General features: G+C 39.3%; 1 protein-coding gene and 1 pseudogene across 5 annotated transcripts in view; both read left to right on the forward strand.

Moving 5' to 3' along the window:
• LOC118593803 (interleukin 1 receptor accessory protein) overlaps positions 1 to 22,825 on the forward strand; it is a 148,645-nt gene that overhangs the window by 63,880 nt on the left and 61,940 nt on the right. The gene's annotated exons all lie outside the window — the stretch shown is intronic.
• Positions 5,907 to 6,349, forward strand: LOC118593804 (annotated as a pseudogene).

Below are 22,825 nucleotides of genomic sequence, written 5' to 3' on the forward strand. Positions count from 1 at the left end.
AACAGGCCAGGGAACTCAGCGTTTCCCTCTGAGTAAATCCCAATTCCCCACACTGACTGTGGGGCAAAAGGACTTCTTAAAATGTTAGCTTAGCAGCATCATTCCTCAGTTCCGGTTGCTCTAATTTATCTCTTGGCTTTGCAATTTATATAAGTAAGATGTAAGGTTGCATACGGATAAATACATCTCATTCTTCACACATGCACATGCTTGTGTACCTGGAACTTCTCAGAGAACCTCATGATACAATCCTGTTCCTTAACCTATGTTTGACCTGTGCCCAGGGGTTGGTATGTGCCGCTCCATCCTTCACTCTCAGAGCTGTATGACACAGTTCTACAATACCCCAAAGTTCTACCAGCTGTCCCACTGTCTGCAGTCCTACTACAGTGCCCAAAGGACTGGGCAGTCCTGGCTCCCAGAGTCTGGCTTCCTTCCCTTGTGTCTGTCAGTGTCTACCTGTGCACTTTTCAGGCTTAAGTCAAAGGAGTATAGGAAATTACTTAAGTTGCTGTCTCTTTTGTGGAGGCACTACTGAACTCTTCCCACACACAGTCAGAATTAAGAGATCCACCTGACCTCTTATGACATGTTCTGTCATTTGCTTTATTTCCCTTTTTCTAAGAGTGCTTGCCTACCTTTTTATTCTGGATAGTACGATCTCTGAAAGGAATGCTGTGTCTTCCTTGTGTCTTTATCTCCCGCTACAGCCTGTCACATGTGGTAGGTTCTCATTGAGGGTTTACTGATTGAAAGACACGACATAACCTGCCTCTCACCCTGCTTTGTGACCCAGACAGATGAGGTGTCTGAGTGGCTGCTAGTCGTAACTGGAGGTGACAGAGTGATTTGATGTGTTCTAAGCAGAGACATTCCTATTTTCCTATTGGCTGTAATTTTTATTTCCTGTCTGGAATAGGAAAGGGGTGATTTGATTTTGAGTAATAAGCAACCTGACTCTAATCGTCTACCTTCAGTGCCTTCCACTGTTCCGCTTTAGGTGATTTTCGACCAGCATGAGATGTTTTTCCCAGACAGTTGCTGGAGATGCTGAGTCATATCTGACTGTATTTAATGAGACAGGGACAGCTCCCTTGATGGAGCTGCCTCTGAGGATGGGCTGACATTTCCAGCACCTCTGCTTTTTAAAAGTGGGTTTTGTGAGAGATACTTGAGGACGAAGATATCTTTGGAGCCTCCAATGGAGGCTGCGATGATATTCTAACTCAGACAGATGTGACTGGCTTGGCCACCTCTTGCTGTGACATGTGCCACCTGATACTGAGAGCTGCTAATCAAGAGCTGTATGCTTCTTAGTAAAGAGACTCACTTTGTCCCACTTTTGATTAACTTGTGACCCACTCTCTTCCCTGCAAACACACACACACACACACACACACACACACACACACACACACACGCACACACACACACACACTATTTTCCTCCTTTGAAAAAACTTGATTTTGCACTTTTAAAATTCAGGCCAATATGGACTCTTAATGGCAGAGTTGATTATAAACCTGTCCTGTTATGGAGAATGGGGGTGAAGAGGTCATCTGATTCCCACTTTCTTACATTAAACAAGTAAAACATGAATGCCAGACAAGGAACAGTATTTGGTTAGAGTCTACAGTAGATGTTGGATTCTTGAGAGACCTACCTTGGGTTAGACTCCCTGTCTACTACATACTTGCTGTCTCATCGTGTGGATGTCCCTTATCTTACCTGGGCACTTCCTATGCATTTTGTAAAGGGAGGAAGTACTAAAACTATGTGGAAGAGTTAGACTTGAAGAATAAAGATGATATTAAATGAAATATTCAAATCTGAAGACGCTTGCTATGTAAGTAAAGGCCAGAGTTCAGCTCTAGCACTCACATAAAGCTGGGCATGATGACACATGTCTGTAACTCAAACAGATCCTAGGGGCTTTGGGGGCAGCAAGGCTAGCCTAAACAGTGAGCTTCAGGTTCCATGAAATACAATATTTCAAAAATTAAGGTCGATGAGCTTGAGAGATGGTTCAGCAAATGAGAGCACTTGCTCTTCTTGCAGAGAACCTGAGTTCGGTTTGTAGCAGCCATATCGTCGCTCACAACTATTTGTAATGGTAGTCGTAGTAGGTCTGAGGGCACTAGCCATACACATGGATACACACATGTAAACACACATGATGGCAAACACTCGAAAAAAGTTTTTAAAAAAGTTGTGGAGAGCGATAAAGTCATCTGACATCTAACTTTGACCACCACATGTGCACACTATACACATAAAGTAAAATTCTTAATAACTGCCACTTAAAAAATGTTCAGAATGAAGTGATGAGGTTTGTAACCCCAAGAATGAGGACAAAAAGATACATTTTTATGACCCAATAAAACTATTCTCTCTGGAGAATCTCACACAATATTCTGCAGGAACAATACTGAGTGGTGACAAAGTAGAAATGGATTTCTCTGATGATTAATTACTGTAGTCAAACAAAGAGTCAAACCAGAGGTGTTGGCACTTGCTGGGGATGCTAGTACTTGAGTTGTTGAAGCAGGAGGGTTGAGAGTTCAAGGTCAGCATGAGGTTCATAATTCGATCCTGTCTAAAACAGAAAAAGAAAAAATAAAAAAAAAATGAATCAGTGGGTAGTTTGCTATAGGACAGGAAGGAAGAACATGGTGAGATGTTTCTTCAGATAAAGAATCCAAGAGTATAAACAGTTGCAGGGAAGACACTGTCCACGAGCTCTGAGGCTGAGTGCGTCCTGAGGACTGAGAAGGTATGGGGGCAGAGCATTTGCTCTGGTATGAGGAAACTCCACTGCTCACTGGCTCCCTGAACCCCCAGCTTGCCCTGGTTACCCTCTTTCCAAACCCCAAAGTGGAACAAGGACCATCACACCAGAAACCGGCATCAAAATGTGGATCACATGGATCCTGTTAGCAATGATGACATTGTAGTCTTTGATGAGGAGAGGTGTGAGAAAGAAGGGAATAATTCCTATGTGATGAAATTGCATTCTTCTAAGCAGTCAACTTCACTGTTGTTTCCATGAGGCAGGGAGATATAGCTCTGGGAGACTAGGAGTCCCCAGAGATGAATGTCCTGAAATTGTCAGTGTTGCTTTGGGATGTGTTCAAAGATGGACACACACACACTTACCCACAGTCACACACTCTATATTTACACACTTGTATATGTATTTGGGCTACTATAACTGTACCTCAGAGCTTCTGAAAGCCCTCTTCCTATGACTTCAGGTCTTTCTTTTTGACCCAGAGCCTTTTTTTCTCATTTTAATTTTGTTACTTCCTGGTAGTTGTTTGGCTTTTCCTCAGTGACAGTCTGTTTGTTGGGTTAGCCAATAGGAGGCAGTCATGAATGGCCAGGGAAAGAGGCTGACAACCACAATGACTCCATTTGAAAATGGGAATCAGGAGTTTTGGAGTGCTGTCTTGTGATTTGCGAAGATTTGTAGAGCTACACCATGCTTTGCTTTTCATGTCTTAAGAACTCTGGATTTCAGAGAAGTCAGTTTCTGATTTCTCTTCAGCAACAACTATGTAGGAGACAAACATTCTCAACTTGAAGAGTATAGTGAGTCCAGATGCTGAATAGAAACGTGGGTTAGAAAAGTCACGCTCTCATTTTTGAGGGGAAAAGGAAACTAGACTGATAAGGAGTATAGGGTGAACTCTCCTTGGTATCTGATTTTACCTCGACAGCTGGGACTCCAGGGACTTTACCCTGTCCCTGTCTCTAACATTCTTGGACCTCACATAGTCTTTCACCACACTGGACTCAGAAACAAATCTATATAGTATCTCTGCAGTCATATGACTTCTGAGGTCCTTTCCGATCTGATTTGCATCAGTTCTTAGATGCACTTAGGATTACAGGTAATTTGAATATTTAGAACCCTAGATGGAAATTTCGCAGTAGCAAGTCCCCCCCCCCCCTGTTTCGTTGCCTGGGAGCTAGCTCTGTTCTCTGACCATGATTCTCTGACCAACGAGAAACTGGCCACTCTGAGGCCTGAATTCTTTCTGTCACCACATTATCATTTCCAGGCATTTTTCCCAAGATGCATTTCTCATGTGCTCAGCATTTGATGCTCCCTTCACCCGAGAATCTCTTGGAATCTTTTGTTTTCTGCTTGTCACAACCAGCCTTCAAGAAAAATATGCAAGTTTGACACATTGTTAAAATTGGATGAGACCACTGGGATGTGCTTAGATGATGCCTTTGTTAAACACAGGATTGGAGCCTGCATCTCCAGCTCTGGCAGGTGATTACAATAGGAGACTTCTTTTGCTCCAGGCAATTTCCCCAGAATTGGTGAGGAGAGTGCTGGCAGGGCTCACTAGCTGAGTGTTCCTCTGATTCCTGTTCTTGTGAGTAGACTAGGGCTGCAAATTCTTCAATGGAGGAGTCATGTGGTCCCTCAATTATACCTGAAGGTGTCTGTTTTCTTTGATGGAATGAACCTCCCACTGGGAAATGAGGCAAACATGGGCTGAAGCCTCCAGAGACACTTAGGTACCTGGAGGATGTTCAGTTTCTGCCCTGCCGAGGAGTGGTAAGTGACACACTCTGCCTAAGTGAGTTGGTGGTCAGTCTGTTTGCCATATCTTAAGACCCAACTCTTCAGTTTCAGTGTTTTGGCCACAATTCTCTAAAACTTACAAATGTTCAAAAACAGACTTCCAAGATAATGTCTTCTATCCCTCTTTCCAGGTCTCAGTATATGAGTTTATAAAAAACTGTACAATTGTAGCCCAAACTCAGTAGGCTCTTATCACACTCCAGGTGCCAGGAGAACTTTTCATTTCTGATTTCATTCAGCCATGCCCACAACTCTGTATGGCAGGAGCTTTCATTGGCTTTCTCTTTGGTTTATGTACTCTTATATAGGGGCAGACAGAGTCTTTAGGTCCTTCTTTATGGGCACCACACTTACTTGTAAACACCTAGCCATCACCTTTTTCCATAGTGAATAAGGATACGAACCACGTGTTTAAGTGGCTTCATCAAATAAGTAAGTTATGGTCTGGGTTACAAGGGTAACATTCTTGTGTATCAGCTTTTCCTGGGTAGTTCTAGAGATTTTACTTTTATTTACTTTAGTTGAGTTTTGCTTTGTTTGATAAAGAGATCTCACTGTATGTTCTTGGCTGGCTTAAAACTCTCTATCTACACCAGGCTGACTTAAACTCACAGAGATCCTCCTTGCCTCCCTCTTCTGAGGGCTGGCATAAAAGATGTGTACAACCATGTCTGGCATTCATTTTTATTTTTAGTTATGTGAATGTATGTGTGTCTGTATATGGTTATGGGCACATGTGTGCAGAGACCTTTGGAGGCCAGAAGGCATTGGGTCCCCTGGAACTGTCATGATAGGTGCTTGTGGAGTTGGATTCTCTACAAGAGCAGTAAATGCCCTTCACTACTGCATCCTCTTTCCACTGTACCCCTCCCTTTTTGTATGCAGTATTCCACTTAGCCCAGGTTGGCCTCAAACTCAATATCTAGCTGAGGATGACCTTGAACTCTTGAGCTTCTTGCTTCTACGTTCAAGTACCAATATTACAGGCATATGCCACCTCCACACCTGACTTTTGTCCTCTATTTTGAAGGAGATTGCACAAATATACTTTTTCCAACATCTGCCGAGAATATTTACACTGGTACATATCTAAAATATTTATTTTGCTAAAGTGATTGACTCTAAAGAACATGAAATTTGAGGTGAAAAAGAAAGATTCTAGTGAACTGTGTCTTGACATCAAGTTCACTAACTAACAACTTTGGGCTAAATCATTAGCTTGTGACTTGTTTGTAAAATAACAAGACTTCTCTAAATGTTTTTAAAGCCCCCGAGTGCTGGGATTAAAGGTGTGTGCCACTGCAAGATGGCAGCCACCACAGGCTCAGGAGCAAAAGTCCCTTTAAATTTCCGACTGTTGGAAGAGTTGGAAGAAGGCCAGAAAGGAGTAGGCGACGGCATAGTTAGCTGAGGTCTAGAGGACAATGAAGACATGACACTTACAAGATGGACAGGGATGATAATTGGGCCTCCAAGAACAATTTATGAAAACCGAATATACAGCCTTAAAATAGAATGTGGGCCTAAATACCCAGAAGCACCCCTATCTGTAAGATTTGTAACAAAAGTCAATGTGAGCGTCGTGAGCATTTCAAATGGAGTGGTGCACCCAAGGGCCACGGCAGTGCTGGCAAAGTGGCAGAATTCCCACAGCATCAGAGTCCTCTGCAGGAGCTTCAGCGCTTGGTAATGTCCAAAGAGAACATGAAGCTACCACAGCTACCAGAAGGACAGTATTGCAGCAATTAGTCACCAAGGCCCCAGCCTCTCTTCCCCAGTCCAACCTAAGTCTTCATTTTCCACAGTAGTGAATTTTCTAGATTCATCTTATAGACCTCAGAGAACTTTATCTTCAAAAGTGTATGCTCTTATACAAGGGAGCAATGAGTTATTCACACAGGCCGTTCGGGTTAGGAAGGAGTGGAACAAAGATTGGAATAGGTTGGCAGTGTACCCTTCAAAAGGACAGTGGTTTGGGGATCTGAAGGGCTTGGTTTGTCCTTCCCCATCTTGTTGCAGTACTTCTTTGGCTCTGTTCGTTTCATCCATATTGCAGGTAATCTATTGGAGCAGGAACCTATCTCTTTATCGACAACCCATATATTCAGGGAATCAACAATAGTGTGTAAAATACCATTACTTTGAATGCACACACTTTGTTTCTTGAAAGAAAATTTGAAGGCAAGCACCTTTTTTTTGACATGTAGATAGATTATATATATATCCAGATATATATATATATATAACTATATATATATATAGTTTATTATTATATGTTATTCTAATATAGATGTGTATATATTAGAATATAATACACACACACACACACACACACACATATATATATATATATATATATATATATATATATATATATATATATATATATATATAAACTCCCTAGTAGTTATAAGATCCTGAATATGTGTCATATGATAATGAACATATAGAGAGTGGACTGGATAAAAGTTGTTTGTTATACCAAACTAGTAATTGGATCTTTACATTTTAATGATGAATTAGAAAAGATTGCTAGGGAGAAAAAGAGAGAGAAGTGCAAAGCGTAGCTAATGACTGCTTAGATTCTCCCTAGTGTACTATGGCACACTTGACATAAGCCAGTTTATTTATGCAAAGAACAGCATTCCCTTCAGCTGCATGAGGTTACTTATTACAGTCATTTTTGGTTAAGAAAGTAATGGGACCATGGTACTGAACCATCACACCCTGAATCTATTTTTTGAGCCTGCTAACCTCTGCTACCTCTGTGATGAGAACAGCAGAGCCTTTCTAGGTACCATCTCATGATGGGTCCCACCATCCTCTTTATTACACACAACAGCAGGCAGGGTGGCTCTGGACCCTTTATGGGCATTAAGGCGTGATGATTCAGGGTCTTTTTGCTGGTGCTTCAAAATCATCTGTGAAATGATTTTGTGGCAACTATAAAAAGGCCTGGGGATCTTGATCAGCCTATTTAGACCCATGAGCACTAAACTTCTCTAGGATGTCCAAAGTTGTTAGAGTCCTCTGCCAGAAGGAAAACTGTAGAAAGTGTCATTTTCACTTACAAAGTGAGAACCCTCGGCTTAACATCGAATGAAAAGCAAGAAACCATTTAGATGTCTTTGTGTGTTGACTCAATAGTAACAGGAAGTCTGAAAGAGCTTGGCTCTGAGCAACGCTGTAGATGATTTCATTTTGTGACTTCAGATACCAGCTACTGTAGTTTTGAATTTAAACTTCATAATTGGTTGTTCTCATCTGATCAGCATGCATGTATTTCCTTTCTTTTTTCCCTCTCCCTTCTCTTCCCTTTCCCTTTGTTTTTGTGTTTGACTGGAACACATCTACTGTGCTTTTTCTTTGAATCAGACAAGGCTGCCACTTCCAATTGATATAAAATGACAGCCATTAGGACAGTGTAAAGAGAAATAGCTGGTGTTACAAGGAGTATTAGTGTACCTTTGCAGCAGGCTTGTTCCGGAGCGATCTCTAACCACACATCTGAAGGGCGCCTTGTGGATTTCCCTCCCCAGTCTGAGCCTTTTTCTGAATTTGGCATCCTTCCCTTATCTGACAAACCTTATCATCTGCTGTCATCTTCCCAGGGCTATTTCTTATTTTCTTCAAATTACTCAATCAAGAAAATTCCCTTTTTTGGTGGGAGTAAGGTATTTCTAATTATCTGGTCCAAGAAAGCCATCTGCCAAGTTATTAGCCCAGCACTATTGAACAGCCCAAGTGACATGGGGATGGATGACGGACGCTCCAAGCCACTCAGCTCTCCTCCCCCTTCCCCCTTTCGTCTCTTTCCCTTTGATAACTTTGTTGACAAGTATGAATTTTCCAGAGGCATTTTCTATATCTTTGTTTGAGACTTTCCTTTTATTCCCTCTCAAATAAGAGATATCTAAATTTTAATATTTTACAATATATCATATTCTCTACATGTGTTATTTGTAAATTTTTGAAAATTGGTCATTACTGTAAGACAGTGCTAGTGAAATACCTAAATACTTTAAGTATTTTTACTAAAGGTCAAATATATTTTAAATTTAAATATTAATCAAAGAGACATAGACCTGTAGGAGTGATAAAACCTTTGGCATTGTTTGAGCATTCACTATAGCAGGTGAAAGGAAACCTCAATATCAGTGATGATAAATCAGCTACAAAGAAGGAGACTCAAGAAAAGAGGGCATTCGGGTGAATGGGCCCAAGTATCAGCCCAGCATCTTTAACATGAAAACTCTGGTACAGTTAGGTTCAAATAGGGTCTCAAAGCATCAGTACTATCAGGTCCCTGAGGCGCTGGTTGGTCAAGGACCACATTTTGAACAGGGTATAAAAAGAACATGGCATAAAAGTATTTCTTTTTCATGTAAAATTTAGAGGTAGGAAATTCAAAACTGTCAAAGCAGCTGTATAAGCATTTCAAAATCCCACCTTGTTTCAGCAACTTTAGAGTGTTCCATTTTTACGACCTATGTTAAAACTGCAACTCCCACGTCCCTGTTCCAAGATAGAGGGATCAATATGGTAGGAGCTGCAGAAGCTATTCCATATATCAGTGTCTCTGAAGGAAGGTTTCTGAACTCTACCCTAGGATAGCTTCAAACATTCCATTGGCTGGAGCTTAGTTTCCTCACCACATGTAAGTGAATGGCAAGCTAGAAAATGTCAGCTTTATTCTCAGTAGCTATGAGTCAAACTTAAATTTCTCAAACTCTAAAAGAAGCAGAGAGGTTGGCAAAGGAGTGCAATAAGTGGAACATCCTCAAACAGGATCTGCTTCAGACATGGAGATCCTCCCCAACTAAGAATGACAATTGAGAGATTAACTGTAACTAGTACATATATATAACTTTCTAGCATATGAACAATTCATACTGTGGTGTCATTCATGCTTCATAACAATTCTGTATTACTAGGAGCCTCGATTCTTGGATGTAAAAGAATTTTACATTTTTGTTTCTTGCTGAAAACGTTCAAGAGACATATTGGTCCCAATGCCTACCCTGGCTATCATTGCTAATGTTGGGTACCTCTGCTTCACGCATCTTGTTTCCTGTACCATCCATGACCCATTTATCTTACGAGGTTCTGTGGTTATGTCAAACTGACTTGTTAATCTCCAACATGCTACTGTAGATACAGTAGTTTGTTGTTTATTGCCAGTTACCTCATATTAGTAGGTGAGTTTTAGGAGGTCTTTGTAGTGCTGATGAGAACCTACTGTAATATTTAAAAATGATGGGACACTTAGCACATCGTTTAGCAATTAATGAATAAAGCCAATAGGTGACAGAGCCTGCCTTTGAATCATAGCTTTGATCTCTCAACCCTGATGCTCTGCACTTTGCTACATGCTTGCTCTGTTTGGACACCTATTTGTTTTCATTCTGACATTCCTGTATTTGTCATATAAACTTATCTGTACTGATAGATTTATTGTTGATATTCATGATCCTCAACAGATGTGGCTGCCTACCTTACCATTGGCTCACACCTTGAGTCACACGTACCACTTGAAAACACAAAGTTAAGCAAACTACCAGAATGGAGGTAACACCAGCCTTTGTGATTCAGTTACTCTCTGTTGTCACATAGCAGTACTAGAAGATTTCTGATGGCAAGACTTTTAAAGTGATCTCGTCAACACTGGACTCTAGTTTGGAATGTAAAACTGAATTGGTAATAATCCTAATGTAGTCTCAGTGCTACCACTGCCATCTTGTACTCTTTTTTATTATAATATAAAATTATAAAACCACATAACACCATACTTATTTTTAGATGCTTTTTTTCAGTTAGTGTTACGAGTCCTAAGATAGACAGACCCCTGGTTTGAAGGTATTGCAAAATAGGAGGTCTGACCACTCACTCTAAATATCAAATAGAATAGTAACGATGGAAATCAGGAAATTAATTTAGTATTCCATGTAGCTAGATCAAGAAGATAAAGGGATTAGTGTACTCAGCACTGTCTTCCAAACCACTGACTTTCAAGTTTAAGCAGAAAAGGAGTTGAAGTGGGGATGAAAAGTATGCATACTGAAGTAGCCTTGGTCATGTTAGTCTGGTTGGTTATTATCTCATGTCAAATTCTACAAGGTCTTGCAGTCATATTGCTTTATGGAGCAATGCAGTTCCTTTCCCATCAAGAAGCTGATTGTTGCTGCTTAAGGACTCAGCCTCAGTTCCCGTCATGAGGCAATAGTTCTATGTGGGGACAGTCTCACCCTGCCATGATCTGCCTACAAGGCTCACCATTCCTAGAATCTTGAAAACATTGTGCTTCCTCTTTTCTGGGTGATTTCAGCATGAAAGGCAGAGAAGAGATGTTAGGAAAATTTAAGACCAATCAACCTTATATTATGAATTTTTACTAATCACATATATTTTCTTATGTGACTAATAAGTCTATAGAGTTGAGCAAAAATCTTTTCTACAATAGAAATTAGGGAGGAGATGAATTCAACTGGAAGATATAGACACTAAGCTTCTAATTTGAGATGCTCATTAAGTAGCAAGCTAGAGGGAAGAGGCGGTATGATTTAGCAAAAGCAGCTTTGCTTGTTACAATAGTTCATTTTGGTAATCTTATATCAGTCTTAGCTTTATGAAAACTTATTGACTTCATTGTGGACCAATTCAGATTTGTCATGTAGATTAAGCTAATATATTGCTATAGTTTAAATCTTGTATGTTCTCCAAAGGCCCATGCCTGGAACATTGGAAAACTGTAGAGCTTTTAAGCGGTGGAGCCTATTGAGAAGAATTTAGGTTCCTGGGGGATATTGGAACCATGGCCCTGTCCTTTCTCTGTTTCTTTCTGACTTCTGGGATTTGAAGATGTCTCCTCTACAACAGAAGCCCACAATAACAATATCAAGAAGATCAGATGGGCTGAACGTTCTATAATCTTGAGTCAAAATTTACTCTTTTTAGGTTCATTTACCTCATATATCAAGAAAAAGTATGTAATCTTTTATATGAGGCCCCTTAAGTCTGTTGCCACATAGGTAAGTTATATGTGCAGAAACTAAGATGAAAAGAAGCATTTTATCTGAGGTCATATCAAAAGTGAATTTTATATGGAAAATAATTTCACATGGAAAGGAATTCTATTCTAGGTCTTCCACAATGCAAATCTTTGTTCTTGCTTTTCTGTATCTAAACATCCTTCATTCTTATACACCCCAGCACTCAGCTCAGTGCCACAGTAGGTTCTCAATAAATATTTAATAAATACAAATATATGAACAGCTTTCCTATGGGAAATATTCTGCTTTGAATATTTGTGCATAGATTTGAAACAAGTGCCCTGGATCTATGTTTGGGCAGCTTTTATTTGTGTTACCACTCAGGCAAAAGGAAGCCAGTGAATCTCTCTGTCTCCGTTTCCTGGCATGTAATGTGGGAATGGGCATGGGGCCCAAGAGGGTGTTGTGAGATTAATTAGTTAAAATGTATACCCTGCTATATAAATGCTAATTGCTGTCAGGAGCGTGGGCTGGATTTTCCAGTGACTTGGCTTTGCCCAGCTTTTCCATTACTCCTGTGTGTCACCCAGGCTCAGCCTTAAGAAACCCTTTGGCTGAGAGAAATGATGACTTTGTGTCTCCCTCAAGTTGAAGGGCCCATTTAGACAGGACTTCTACTGTGGAGTAAATTGTGTAAGAAAAGGCATTTTAAACAAAAAAGTAACTCACTGTACTAGTGATTTGATACAATCCCTTTGCTAGTATTAGAAATGACTCTATTTACATAACAGCCTTTCCCTGTCTATTCTAAGACCAGTGCCTGGAGTGAATCATATAATTAATTTTGTATTACACGACACTGTAGCTTGTTGCCACATAATTTCATTTTTATTTGTTCATTGAATAATTTTTTAAATGCCCTGAAAAAATACCCTACGGTAACAGCTAGAGAAATTTACAAACTCATAGAATAAATTTCAAATGAATATATATCCCAAAGGAAAAGCCCAATAATAATAGCATTTTTGCTAATGGTCATGAATACTGATATGTATATTCTCAGTCCCTGTGGGAAAGAGTCTGGGTCACTTACAGTAATACTCATATTAAAAAAATAACCTAATATAGAGGAGATATCTGGCAGGTATAGTTATTTCTTGTCCCTTAGAAATAAATTACATGAAGTTTAGTTGAAAGTATATTAAGTCACTGGAATCAGGTGGAAATCTTGGTGTGTTGTCTTTATTAAATGTCGGTATGTAGAGACCTTCAATAAGTACTATTTCTTATTATTTTTATATATGTATTAAATCTTTGAGAATTTAATACATTGCATTTTGATCATATTAACTCCCCTCACTCAATTCAGCCCAAATCTATCCCCTTCTTATCCATCAACCTTGTGTTCTCTTTTCTAAAAACCCACTGAGTCCAATTTGTGCTGACCGCATGCTCTTGAGTGTATAGCCATCTACTGGAGCATGATGGATCATACCCTTAATGAATGCTAACTCTCCCTCTCTGAGCAGCTATCAATTAGCAAGAACTCTTCTGCAGAGTTCTCAGCCCCAAATGGGGCATCTATATCAAGCTTCCTCCTTTCAAGGCTTAGTGATTATCACAGAAGAGGGAACAGAAAGACTGTAAGAGTCAGAGATGGTGGATGACTATGAAAAACTCTTTTCTGGACACAACAGCGCATTGCACCTATGAACTCATAGTGTTCATGACTATGTGCATAAGATCTGAGTAAGCTCAAGGCAGATAAAACCCCTGCATAGGAGTCAGGGGGTGGAGTGGGAAAAAAGTCTTACTCTTACTTGAGAAGCTATCAGCAACAAGTACTATTTTGTTTTTGTTTTTATTCTTGATTTTGTTTTTCAAGACAGAGTATCTCTGTGTAGCTTTGGAGCCTGTCCTGGAACTCTCTCTGTAGATGAGGCTGGCCTCAAACTCACAGAGTGATGGGATTAAAGGTGTGCACTACCACTCCTGGGCCAACAACAAATACTATTTTTAAAGTTATCTGTTCTTGATTTACTTATGTTAGGAAACAAAACTTCTATCCACATTAGTCATGATAGTCATTTTGTTGTTGTTGTTGTTGGTTTTTGTTTTTTTAAATGACAAATCTCAGTAGCATAACACAATAGAGATTTTTAAAATTTCTTTATTCATCTCATGTCAAAGTTCCTTGAAAGTAAAGGTCACATTCCTGGGAAGTTCTACTCCAAACTGATAGGGACACAGGATCCCATCTTGTGATGCTACGCCATTAGATCATCACAGAAAACCACAATCAGTCAAAATACAGAGAACAAGTGATCATCTGGTACCTAGACCCATTTGTACATCTACAGTACAACCTCTGCACTTAAGGCTCAAGGCACATCATGAAAGAGGGGGCAGGAAGACTGTAAGAGCCAGAGGACCATGATATCTTCCATGAGATTGTCTTCTGGAAATGTCAGAGAAGCTACACCCATGAAGTTTTTCAGCAACATGGCTGCCTAAACCAGACCTGAAGGAGTACAATACCAACAGACAGGCTAATATTGAAGAGGGAAATCTCATAGAGCCCTTCCATAGACAAAGGCATAGATATAGGCAACTAAGATATGCTGAGAATGGGAGAAATATTTCCCACCAGGAATAAGCCCCATAGTTGGTTATCCAATACCAAGTGATCAGCTCTGAAATCATACACATGCAAGTAAGTACTAGATAGATCGAGCAGGTTGTATTTATGTTTTAGACATATGTGTGGGGTTGTGTATACATATATTTGTGTATATAAATTAATAATAGCTAAAGAAAAGATTTTGAAAGGAGGCAAAGAGGATACATGAAAAGGGGTTGGAGAGGAAAGGAAACGGTATAATTGTATTTAAATTTAAAAATTAAAATTCAAGAACATTTGCTTCTGTTTTTTGTTTGTTTGTATCTTTGCCTGCGTTTTTCCGTTCTATAAGAGCTCCATGTAAGGATAGGGCAAACTTCATAGATTATGGATGGGGTTACAAGCATATTACTTGTACCCTTGTTTCTTTGCGTAGGCCAAATTTTGTGCCTTAAACTTAAGATTTAGGCATATGACCTTCCCATGGACCTGGCAGGAGAACACAGTATTAGTAAGCATCTAGCCAATGTGTACCCAGACTAAACTGTGATCACCAGAGGTATGGTTGACATCCATCTGCCTGAGTACTTGTTTGTGACTGAGATTTCATGCTAGCTCTCCTTCTTTTCCTGTGTCCTTACTATCAATCTTTAGTAATGGCTGTAAGGACCTGAAGGCACCAAAGTGTCAGGTTGTAATATTAGAGTTTTCATTAATGAAGCTATAATTGACTCTCAGCAGGGCATTTTGTTTTTCTCTTACTTCCCAATCATCCACTGATAGTGAATGATGGTCCTGTGATCCATGGCCCAGGTAGGGCCTCTGAATGAAACAGATTGTAGAATGGGGCTGTAGGAAATAAGAACAGGTCACTGGGTCTGGAGTGATGGATCAGGGACAGTGGCCAACACCTTAATGGAAGTATTATACTCTCCTGAATATTCTCTGTTACCTTCAAAGCCATGCATGACAACCCAGGACATGTGTTGTCTTCTCCAAATCCCCAACCAATGACCACTATTTAGTCTTCTACCACAGATGCAGCACTTGGGTAAATACTTAAAACTAAGAATGTCCATGACCTCAAAGTTCTAAACAGTACACATGCCCACCTCACAACTGGAAACATAAATACAGAACTCTTAATAGGGCATGCATGCATGACTAATTTTAATACAATTAGTACCACTTATAGTTATGAAATAGGTCACACACTTGAAGAAATACCTTGGCCTTTCCCAGTGCAGCAGTGTTCACTCATTGGAGTCTCATGTGCTGCCTCTCAGCTTGTGCATTTTTACCTCCTCTTCTAAATAAAACGTCTAGTTGCTGACCTGTCTATGAATTCTTTTATTTTTGAGACATACAGTGTGGATAGAAAGTGGCCTGACCACCCTGTCACATGTCCTCTGAATCTTCAAGAATAATAATTTTCATCTAAGAGTCTTGCCTTTACCATCATCTGCTTGTGATAAAAGTTGAGTTTTGATGGAGCTGCTTTTGGGAGCAAAACAGTAAAAGGTGTCTTTAGGAAGCATAAGGCTGTGATACCTAAGATCATCTAGACAACAGGCATAGCACGGTGAAGTTCATGCCTCCATCAGCTGTTCAAACCTCTGTCTCTTTATCTTTTAAAGTGTGTACTTTCTAACTGAAAAGTGAACTGATGGTCATATCCATTCATAGTAACACAATTTTTGTAATTAAAGAAAAAAATGAAGAAATATTCTGAAAGAAAGTATGTACCTTTAAGGACATTTGACACTAGGAACAAATTTATCAGTTGTATTGGGTGATGTTTTCTTTCCCTCTTTCCCTCTCTGCCTGCTTTCCTCCCTTTCCCTCTCCTTCCCTCTCTCCCCTCCATTTTTCCTCTCTCCCTTCCTCCCTCCCTCCCTTCTGTAGATGAAATTCTAAACACATGTCCTTAATCTGATCACATGGTAGGCAAGGTCTCTGTGTGGTCAAGAACACAGCCAAGCATGGTGACACCTGTCCTTCTTTTCTTTTTCTAATTTTCTCAATTATCAACATTGTATGGATATTTTAAGTCAGTCATTGTAAGACATGGTATGACATTTCTTACCCCACTAGTTTTCCCCCTCAAAGACACTTTTCACTATCTTATTTATTTCTTTGGTCATGTCCCATCGGTATTTTGCTTATCCATTTGTATATTTATTATTGTTTTATTTAATCCAACTTGTCATATTTTTATTGTTTTTATAATACATAAAAATTTTTCCTATTTATTCTTCACTACCCAATACTGTTGCATATTTAAATGAACCAACAGCCATTTAAATAATGTAACCTTACTTTACAATAAACTATTGTTAGGTTTCTTTTCTAATTTTTGAATGTATTAATTGTATTTTCCATGTTCTCACTCTAGTTTGTCTTTTCATAACCATTTTCTTACCTTTTGATTGTGTACTTTTTTTATGCTGATAATGTTACTGTAATCTATCAGATGTTTGATTATTTCTTTTTTATGTATGTTTTCACCCACCCGGCTTTGAGTTGTTCTTCCCTGAACCCAGTCACGTGGTAGTTATTCTGAGACCTTCACAGTCATCCTGTAGATTATTTCTTTGCTCACTTAAATGGACCCCCCGTTCCTGATCCTGTGTCTTCCTTTTAATTATTTTTTGTCATTTTCATGACATACATATCCCAAAGGCTTTCAGAAAGAGAGCATGGGAAATAACTTGAATAAGTTTTATGTGTCTGCAAATATGACCTTCACACCTGATTGTCCATTAGGTTTAGCGTCAGGACTGGAAATTGTTTTTCTTCCCTTATGCCCTACTATTTCTCCTCTAGTCTTTAGTGTGGGTTTTGCTGCTCCTGCAGCATGTTCCTGTCCGGCGTTACTTAAGTGTGCAGTCTTTGTCATCCTTAATCTTTTGTAGTTTGTAGAATCATCTCTTTCATTATAATATTTTCGGAATGCCTTACTGGTATACATCTATTTTCACTGACTGTGACGGGGCATAATGGGCATAATGATAGGGGCCTTTTCATCAGTGTTCTATATTTCTTCTCTGGAACTTTTTCCTTTGAGTTATTTAATTGAAAGTTTTCTTCTTTCTCTTTAATTTCCTTTCTTTTGTGGCTTGTATCATGAAATGCTGCCCTTCCTGGGCTGGCTTTCTAATTTCAACGTCTGTTTTCTATGCTCTTTTCACTTTGCCATTTAGGAAAAACCTCAATTTTGACTTAAAACAAACAAAAAAAACATCATTACAGTTTTACATTTGTAGTTACACTAATTCCAGTCTTTGTATCTCTGAGTATCACTCCACTACAGGATCTGATTTTCCTGCAGGGATGTGGGCCTGCTCCCCACTTCTGTGAAGATAACAACTGCAATGCTTTTAAAAGTGTTTTCCTTGGATAATCTGAGTTTTCACCTAATCCCTTTATTCTATGCCATTGAGTTGTATACTTTATGAGAAAATTTTCTCAGATTCTTCCTAGGTTGTATATTTAAGAAGCTGATCTGAATTCTGAATGTGAATGTGAGACTTAACTTCAAAACTCTCCTTGGGTGATGTGAGTTCAAGGGCCTCAAGTTCAAATATTTGGTCTTTCACTCTATATTTTTCGTTTTCCTGTTTGTGAGTGGGTGAGAAGTCTGAATGTTAGAAAGGTGTAGTGGTGGCCATGACTTTAATCCCAGTACGGGGGAGACCCTCAAATCTCTGGTCTACATAGCAAGTTCCAGGCCAGCCAGAGCTACATGGTAACCATCCTATCTTTAAAAAGTAATTTGGAGCTGGGCAGTGGTGGTACACACCTTTGATCACAGCACTCGGGAGGAAGAGCCAGGTAGATCTCTCTGAGTTCGAGGCCAGCCTGGTCTACAGAGCAAGGTCCAGGATAGGCACCAAAGCTACATCAAAAAAACTAAAAAAATACTTTGGATGCCCTTTCTTTGGAGGTGCATGTTGAACACTGCTCAGAGAGAAATGGAAGGGAGCTCAGGATATAACTTTGATTGATAGTTTTCTTCTAATCCTTTCTGTTTTCCACTCCCCCACGTTGTTAGTGTTTGGAGTATCTGATTCATTTGCCAGGTTAGGCTATATTGATGCTATTAGTAACAAACAAATATCAATCAGTATGACTTAGAAGACCTCCTGCATTACAAGGAGGGACCTAAACAAGGAGTCTCAGTATATGTGTCATATTTCATAAGATAGATGAGAGCTTGAGGAAATGCACCCTAGCCATTAAAACACCCACCACACATTTGTATATTGACCTAAGTAAGTCACACACCTCTTCTTACCTAAGATGTCTGTATGTGAGGAGGAGGCCTGGGTATGTAGGGCAGTCAGCAATAATGACTCCTTGTGTTGGTGCTGACAGTTTCTGGATCTTGGTGGCATTCAGGATTGCAGCTCGGTTTGTTTTCCAACATTTCCTTGCTGGCTTAAGATTAATATTTTGAAATCTGCTAAATTTGTCATCCTGTGTCCCTTTACTATTGCATAGTCACATAGTCGTTTCTCTTTTTCTTGTTGTTACTTTGGATCATGTCTTAGACAAATATTTTTGTTTTAGTGGAGCTTGAGAAAGTAGAGAAACTGGGTGCACATATTAGAACTGTTAAGTTTATCAGAAAAGCTGATTTTGCCATTTTCTGTAAACTAAATGGACTTTTTCTGCAGCTTTATAGCACTAATGGAAATGTAATTCATATTTTATAAAAATAATACTATACCGTCATCACAAATGCATGTTGATGTAAACAGCCTTTGAACATTCCAGTTCTCCATGCATGTTGAATACAAAAAGCAATGTTAATGAAGAGGATCAAAAGTTACTCGCTGCTGAGTCTTGGAAAGTACTGTGGAATTTCCTGGAGGATTACTTAAAAGTCAAATATTTCTCTTCTTCTTCTCCTGAGATAGAAAGATGCAGTTCCTGGCTTTTGTCAAAGTAAAATAATTGTCTTAGTTGTGTTGACTGTTGGTTACTGTGGCAAAAAGGTTATAGAGCAATCCTCAACTTTAACGACGAGACTGCACTTTAACTGTTAGACATGTGGTTGGGCTCATGAGTCTGCAGGTTGCCAGAGAGAGTTACACTAGGCTGGCTGGGCAGATAGGTTTGGGCTTTGGACAGACAGCTGTCCTTTTGGATGTGGCCCGTGTGTACACAAGTTATTGCTCATTTCAGCTCTGAGTTGGGCCAGGTTTATTCTTAGAGTGATAAAAAGGTTCCAAGAAGACAAAAAGGTTATAAGTTTTATGGTCCTTGACTGCATTATATCTGTCAGTGTAAATTTCAGTGGTGCCCAGATTCAAAGGGGCAGGGGGTGGAAACAGTGTAGCTTCCCCTTGTAGAGGGTGATGCTGTGGAGCAGAAAAAGAATACAGGCTGGTTTGGAAGACCACCTTGAGAGTCTTCAAATGATGATTCAAAATAACTTTTATGTTGAGAGAGATAAAGCAGGCACATCAGAGGAGGAGTTTAGAATATGTGTAACTTTAATTTCTGGGGAAAAAGATGTCCTAAGTGGTGACATGTAAGTGGTGACTGCCATCCACTACCTCACCCTTCTCACTCAGAAGCAAACTGTTCAACTTACTAAAGACAAGATTTGGGCATGGTGAAATGGCCCAGCTCTTCCAGTAGACCCAGGTTCAATTCCCAGCACCCACATGGTATCTCACAGCTTTCTGTAATTGCAGTTCCAGGGAATTCAATGCCCTTCTCTATGGTACCTGAAGGGAACACACACGCATGAGGTGCACACACATAATTGCAGGCAAAACACTCTTACATATAAAATAAACATAAATAAAACCCTTTTTTAAAAAAAAGTGAGTTCAATAAAATTTTATATTTAATGATTACATATAAATTATATGTATATATATATAATCATTTGAATATTATATATCATAATCCAAATTAATCATTCCAGAAGAAAAATATCTTTCACATTTTGACCAACTTGTATAGGTAAATATGATAATGAAAATATTTTAAATGCTATAAAATAGTAATATTCAAAGAATATGAGGAGAGAGAAGAGAGAGCAGGAGGGAGAGAACATGTAGTTGAGTGGGTAGGGATATAGCTGAGAATCTGGAAGGCATTTTGGAGGGACATGAATATGAACAAAATACATGATATGAAATAATAAAAACATTATTTTAAAAAACAGCTTACTTAGGTAATTACAGTTTTAGTGTCTGTACATGATGAGTTCTTCTATTACCTGTGATTAAAAGTGGATATATAAAAAAATTTAGAAAGGAAATGGTCATTTTATTTTTAGCAATATTTTACTTAATTGACATTTTAATGCTTTTTCATGCATTTTCTTGTATACAATATATCTTGATCATTTCCACCCCTTTCTCTTCCCTTCCACCCCTCTGGAAGCTCCTCAACATGCCCTCTCCCACCTTTATTTCTTCTTTTTTCCTGACCTAGTGAGTCTAATAAGTGATGCTCAAATGTGCATGGGTGTGGGGCATCCACGAGCTCATGGGCAACCTTCCAGTGGCCACACACTTGAAGAAGACTCCCCTCCTCCCCTAGCAGCTGTCAACCGCCAAGAGCTCCTGGCCTAGGGGTGGGAATTCATGAGCCCTTGTCTAGTCCATGCTGGGGTGTGGATTGACTTGGTCTTGTGCATGTCTTGTGTGGGTAACCACTGCTGTTGTTCCTGAGTTTGGGAGTGCAGCAGCCAAGTCCTGTCTGGGAAACAACATTTCGCAGCACTGTCTGACATTCTCCAGCTCTTACGTTCTTTCAGGCCTCTCTGATGTTATCTTCTGTGGGTGTCGGGTATAAAGGTTGACCACAGGACTAAACACTCGATAGTCACTATTCTCAGTACTTTGATCATTTCTGAGTCTCTGCATTGACTGCTGCTCACTGCAAACGTAAAAGAGAAGCTTCTCTGAAAGCAGCACTAATGTATAGATTTAAACATAAATATTTAGAAGACGATTTGAGAACACATACATTTCACAAAACAACAACAGTAAGTCATTCCCCACCACGGCATGATCTTCCCAGCCACGGGATTTTGACCAAGTAGGTTTACATACAGTACAAGGCATTAATTCTTTGCTGTGGAACAAGCCTGAAATCTAATCAGAAAGCAGTTGGTCACCCCCATAACAGGCATACCGTTATTTTATGAGTGGATACATCTTGCCTGGCAGATCAGTATTATATCAGGCAGAGTCTGCCACTGAGTAAGACCACTGATTTTGTTTTTTGTTTTTTGTTTTTGTTTTTGTTTTGTTTTTTTTTTCCTCCAGTGGCCGGCAAAACACATTCCAACACTGTGAGAGCTAGCCAGAATAAAGGTAGTTTCCTAGTCAGTTCCAGCTTGATTTGTGTGTTTTGGAACCAAATTGTGCTATGTTCAGCCATAGGGTCATATCATCTAGTTACAGTGGGCAACCAAGAACAATAACAACAACAATAGTCTATGTTGTTTGAGATGTTTCTGGGGTCTCTCTAATCAATAACTTGTAGGGAGGTATCCTATTCTAAGCACTGAGATTTTCATTTAATAACATAGTTCTTCTGGAAGAAGCATTATCCACCCATGCAGAGGACCTCTGTTCAAACTCTTTCTGTTTTTGTTGTTAAATCATGTTTTTAATTAGCTCCTGAAATAATGGGTTTCCATAAAGTTTCTTAAACCTTATTAGTTTTCATTAACCCATATCTGATCTGCTCTTTCCCCCCATCTCTATGCTCCTACCCCTGAGTAAAACTTAAATCAATATTCTTCCCCTACCTTGACTTGTCTTCACTTTCTGTAGCTTACAGACCTCTGCAAATATCCCAAATTAAACACAGATGTACAAAATTAAAGATCAGATTCACTTATGAGGGAAAATGTGTGGAGTTCTTAATATAGTATTTTCCAGTTCTATCCATTTTCCTGCATAATTCAATTTTTATTTGCAGCTGAATACAATCCCATTATCTCTATATATCACATTTTACTCATCTATTCATCAGTCAAAGGACATCTAGAATGATTCTATTTCCCAGATATTGTGGACAGAGCACCAATGAACATGAATGAGTATCTCTGTCACATGATATAGAATCCTTTGGATTTAAGTCCCAGAGTGGTATAGATGAGTCGTGCAGTAGTCCTATTTGTAGCTTTTTGAGAAACTTTCACACTAATATTCTCACTGTATGCACCAAGTCATACTCACACAAATAGTGCATAAGGTCTCCTTTCCCCAAATCCTCACCAGCATTTGTTATCAGTTGTTTTCTTTATGATAGTAATTCTAACTTGGTGAGACAGAATCTTAAAGTAGTGTAAATGTGCATGATGATGTTGATCATGTTTTAAAAGAATTTATTAGCCATTTACATTTATTCTTTAGAGAATGCCTTTTATCGGTTCATGGCCTCGAACTTTCTATGCAGACCAGGTTGTCCTCGAACTCACAGAAATCTTACTGCATATGTCCTTGGAGTGCCTTGATTGCCTTAACCAGTGTTTCAGATTTTTCATTTTAGAGGTCTGTCTTAGTTACTTTTCAGTCACCGGGACAAGGCACTAAGACCAAGGTAGCTTTTAAAAGAGAGCATTTCCTTGAAATGATG

Source organism: Onychomys torridus, chromosome 12 (assembly GCF_903995425.1).
Source record: "Onychomys torridus chromosome 12, mOncTor1.1, whole genome shotgun sequence".
Lineage (NCBI taxonomy): Eukaryota > Metazoa > Chordata > Mammalia > Rodentia > Cricetidae > Onychomys > Onychomys torridus.